The sequence below is a fragment of the Pteropus medius genome, unplaced genomic scaffold, assembly GCF_902729225.1.
Source record: "Pteropus medius unplaced genomic scaffold, Ma_sr-lr_union100, whole genome shotgun sequence".
NCBI classification, from domain to species: Eukaryota; Metazoa; Chordata; class Mammalia; order Chiroptera; family Pteropodidae; genus Pteropus; species Pteropus medius.
In genome coordinates, this window is record NW_024340698.1 from 6279247 (window position 1) to 6284592 (window position 5346).

Sequence of the window (5346 nt, forward strand, 5' to 3'; positions counted from 1 at the left end):
CTGCAGCTGCCAGCTGCCACAGCCTCTGTCCCATTCAGCCACTGGGGACCGGCAGCCTCGCCTCTTCACTCCTTCCTACCTTCTACCATTGCAGGTTGATTAATTATTTCTCTACCTAGTTGTAGTGCTTCTGTTAATCTAGATTCCAGGCGACTTTGCTTGCTGCTTGTTCCATGTGTCTGTCACAACTTTGATATGGTCGTCAGAGGGATGAACAAAGCCTCTATTATCTATGCCATTTTTAGGTGTCTCCTATTAATTTTTGACAAGGGTGCCAAATCATTCAACAGAGAAAGGATGGTCTTTGCAACAAATGGTGCATAGAAAACTGAACATCCACACACAAAATAATAAAGTTTTACTCTTTCCTTAAACCACATACACAAATTAACTCAAAATTCATGAAATACCTAAAGATCTAAAAGTATAAAACTCTTAGAAGAAAACATAGGGCAAAAGCTTCATGACATTGGGTGTGGCAATGATTTTTTGGATATGCTACCAAAGCAGAGATAACAAAAGAAAAATCAGATAAATTGGACTTCATAAAAATTTAAAACGTTTGTGCATCAAAAGACACTATCAAAAGAGTGAAAGACAATCACAGAATTGGAGATGTTTGAAAATCATATATTTGATAAGGAATTAATAGCCAGAATATATAAAGAACTCTTACAACTCAACGATAATAACAACAAAAGAAACGACTCAATTAAAATACAGGCAAAGGACTTGAATAGATATTTCTCCAAAGAAGAGATATAAATGGTCAATAGGCACATGAAAAGAAGTTTAACATCATTCGTCATTAGGTAAATGCAAATCAAAACCACAATGACCTACCACTTTGCTCTCATTAGGATAACCATTATTTTAAAATATGGAAAATATCAAGTGTTGGTGAGAATATGGAGAAATTGGAACCTTCATACATTAATGGTGGAAATGTAAAATGGTGCAGACTCTGTGGGAAACAATTTGTTCAGTTCCTCAAAAAGTTAAATATTAGATTAACATATGACCCAGCAATCCCACTTCTAGGTACATACTCAAAGGTATTGAAAGCAGGGATTCAAACAGATACTTATACACAAATGTTCACAGCAGCAGTATTCACAATAGCCAAAAGGTGGAAACAACTCAAATGTCCATCACCAAGATGAATGGATAAAAAAAAACAAAAAACAAAAAACAAAAAACAAACGTGTGGTATATACATATAATGGACTATTATTCAGCCATAAAAAGAATAGAGTTCTGACACACGTTACAACATAAACGAATCTTAAAAACATTATGCTAACTGAAATAAGCCAAACCCAATAGAAAAAATATTGTATGATTCTACTTGTATGAGGTACCTAGAATAGTCAAATTCATAGAGACTGTAAGTAGAATAGAGGTTACAGGATATAGAGGTTAAAATGGGGGAGTTATTGCTAAATGGGTACAGATTTTCTGTTTGACATGATAAAAAGTTTTGGAAATGGAAAGTTATGATAGTTAACATTGCGAATGTACTTAATGCCACTAAATTGCACTCTTAAAATGGTTAATAAAAACCCATAGTCCAAATACAGCCTGGCATTCTTAAAAGTATATTTCACACATAATGAGGTATCTAGTATAGTGCTAGGCAAATATGCTGCTAATTATTATGAGGAACATGAAATATGCAGATGAGCCTTCCCTAAAGAGACCTAGTATCACATTTGAGAGACCAGCTTTATGTACATTAAGTCAGTGCTCTCCAAAGTAAGCTCAATTATAGCAAAGGGGGTATAAAAGATGATCCACTGAGAAACAAAAAGAAAAAAATAGAAATTCAATTTTTGCATTTAAAAAATATAAGACAGTAAGAAATGAAGGCTTGCCGATATTAGACATACAGATTGACACAGGTGCCCTCAGTCAGCCCATAGAGTCCAAAGATCTTATGAGAGAAGAGCAATTTTTTTTTGTCTTTAGCTAAATAGAACTAATTGCATTCACCTGAGCCAAGTTATGTGGCCATATGGATATATTATCTACTTTTAACTAAACTAATTTCCACAAAATTGACAAGTGCCTTAACAAGATTCTTACAAAGAAATTTTGGACAAGTCTAAGCAAATATCAGGGAAATGGCAAAGGTGAAACTTGTGCTATCCCTACTATAGCTCATCATCTGCTACATTACTATGAAAACACAATGCTGAGCTAATCAGCTCTGTCAGGGATCTGGCTAAAACAATTTTAAATCATGAAGATTATTGGAAATATGAATTCACATTCACTGTCCTTGCCCAGGGGCCATGCTAATGTTCTCTGTATCATTCCAATTTTAGTATACGTGCTGCCTATATATACTAAGTGAGCACTGCATTCACTTTTCAATCTATAGTTAACAAAATTTAAAATTTTCTAAAAATATTTCATCTTTAACTCATTCTTTTTATATTTCTATTTTGTGTACATTCTATGATTCATGTTATATACCAGCACAGTAGTAGATGTTCATAATGTATATTCGACATGCATGTATTAGAAATATGTGCTCAAACCTTTTTTACCGATGCAGTATGTAATCAAAAGAGGTTAAATATTACTGTCTATAGTATAGATAATAAATGTTATTGGTGGTCTGTAATAGAAGACTGGTATGAGTTTTGTGAATTAAATTTTGGCCTAGGCCTTGAAAGATGTTTAAAATATGGACAAGCAGAGATGTTTAAAATATGGAGGGGAGGATATTACAAACAAAAGGAATCATATAAACAAAAGTTTAGAGGAGGAAAATGTATGGCAGGTTTGCAGGTAGTGACTAGCTCGACTGAAACAGTTTGTGCTATGAATAGTGATAAAACTAGAGAGGTAAAACAGGGCCAGATTTATAGAATCTTAAATAATTGAAGAATTTGAGTTTTGGCAGAATAGCATAGCTGTTAGAATCACAGGCTTTAGAGCCAAACAAAACTGAGTCAAATCCCAGCTCTGTAACATTACTTGTGCAACCTTAGGCAGGCGACTTAACCTGAGCCTCAGTTTCTTTATCAATATGAAGATGATGGTAATAATGAGGATAACAAGGTTGTTATAGAGTTAGCACACTGCCTGGCAACCTATGTAAGTACTCAATACAACCTAGCTATAAGTAATTAGAAGCCATTGTAACTTTTTGCATAGGAGAGAAAAAGGTGAAAATGATGTTTTAGAAAAGTAATTTGGTATTGGTTATGGAAGTAGGATTATACCAGCAGAGATGGGGAATCTATTAGAATATTATTAGAGTCATATGAACACAAGGGACAAAAGGAAGTAGCAGTGGGAACAGAGAGGATGTTTTCAAGGAAGAATTAATAAGATTAGATGCCTAATTAGATACAGTAGAAAAATAAGGAAGAATTGAAGATGTCCCTAGAGCTTTGAGTCTTAAAATTGTGTGACTGTGACTGTTTTGATGCCATTACAGAAAATGAGGGAAATTGAGAAAGATAGCTTAATAAATTAATCAGCCTCTTTAAAAATTGATTAAATTTATTAAGGTAACGCTGGTTAATAACATTATATGTTTCAGATGTACAATTCTATAATGTGTCGTCTGTATATTGCATTCTGTGCTCACCACCGAGAGTCTAGTCTCTTTCTGTCACCATGTATGACTCTCTTTACCCTCTTCATCCTCTCCCCACACCCTTGGGCAACCACTGTTCTGTTGTGTCTATGAGTTTGTTTTTGTTTGTTCGTCTGTTGCTTTTAGTATTATATCCCACATATGAGCGAAATCATATGGTTCTTGTCCTTTTCCATCTGACTTATTCCACTTAGCATAATACTCTCAAGATCCAATGTACCACATCTTCTTTATCCAATCATCTGTCAAAGGACACTTAGGTTGTTTCTATGTCTTGGCTTTTGTGACTAATGTAGCAATGAACATAGGGGTACATATATCTCTATGAATAAGTGTTTTCAAATTTTTCAGGTAAATACCGAGAAGACAGATTGCTGGGTTATATGGTAGCTCTACTCACTTTTTTGAGGAACCTCTAATCAGTCTTTTAAAACAATGGAATAACAGTACATCTTTTTAGCAAAATGTAATTGTTAGCATAGTTCTTCCATTTAATATTTATGTAGATGTTTTCTTCTAGTGAGAAGCTCAAAGTAATTTGTAATTCAATCAATCAACAAGTAAAGGACAAGTTATCCCAGAACTAGGACAGAATTTTGCTTATTGTACCTCCCATTGAAAGTTGAGAGATTAGCCATCATCAGCTATTTCGAGGGTCATTAGTAAAAGTGGGTTGACCTTTCTATCATTTATATTTTGCCTATTTCCAAAATGAATATGAGATGGCTTACAATGAAACAAGATTGTTAAAATAAGGATAAAAGATCAAGAACCATATATCTGTCAAGGGCAAAGAGTACTAGATGCCAGAAACCTAAGTTAAGGAGAGTTGCTGCATTTGAGCACTAAACTTAGCTTCCAACTTTTTAGTATTCAAGGGGAAAATTGAAATAGTAAGTTGCCCACCTTTGCTTTATGAAGGAGAGTATGCCTGAAAGCTTTTAGTTGCCTAGTGTTGCCAGAGTGCTCAATACATGCTGGTTGAAAGAACAAAACAATTTGTAAACTAAGATCAAATTTAATTTCTTTTAAAATAAGCTAGTCTATTCCCTTAAAGAATGTCTCTTCATAAAAGAGGCTAGGTACTTAGTAGGTTCCAAGGAAAACTCAAAAACATATCGCAAAAATATAATGTCATTGCTTTACTAGACTAAAAAATGGGAGCAAAATCCATGACAGATTAACTGTGAAACCTGGCCAGTAGAAGAAAAAAGCTCATCCTATGTAACAGATGATCTCTAAATTGTCCCTATCATAATCATGCCTTGTAATCCAACTGGTATAATCTGTTCTAAATGGCTTCATCTCACAAAGTTCCCTTACATTTGTGTCTAAATCAAGTTTAATTTATTTAAACCAGGTAAGATAAAAAGAAGATGGTAATATGTGTTATTAAAGTTTACATTTGTGAAGATATAAATATAAAGGGTTGTTGAAATAGAAAGATAATATTTAAGTCGAAAATTTTTTAAATCAATTTTACTTAAGACACTACAAAGAAAGTCAAGTTCTTACCAGGTACCAACGATTTTATATCCTATTTAATAAGTCAAGAAATAAATGTGAAATTACAGAAAAATATACAGGGAGCAGACTTGTTATGGGTTGAATTGTGCCCCACCTCCAATCCATTTGTTGATGCCCTAACCTCCAGTGTTTCATAATGTAACTTTATTTGGATATAGGGTTTTTGTAGAGGAAATCAAGTTAGAATGAAGTCATTAGGGTGGACC

At 33.8% G+C, this 5346-nt stretch overlaps 1 pseudogene; it reads right to left on the reverse strand.

The window, feature by feature from the left end:
- Nucleotides 1-2256: 2256 nt before the first annotated feature.
- LOC120613247 (uncharacterized) lies at nt 2257-2349 on the reverse strand (annotated as a pseudogene).
- Nucleotides 2350-5346: the final 2997 nt, after the last annotated feature.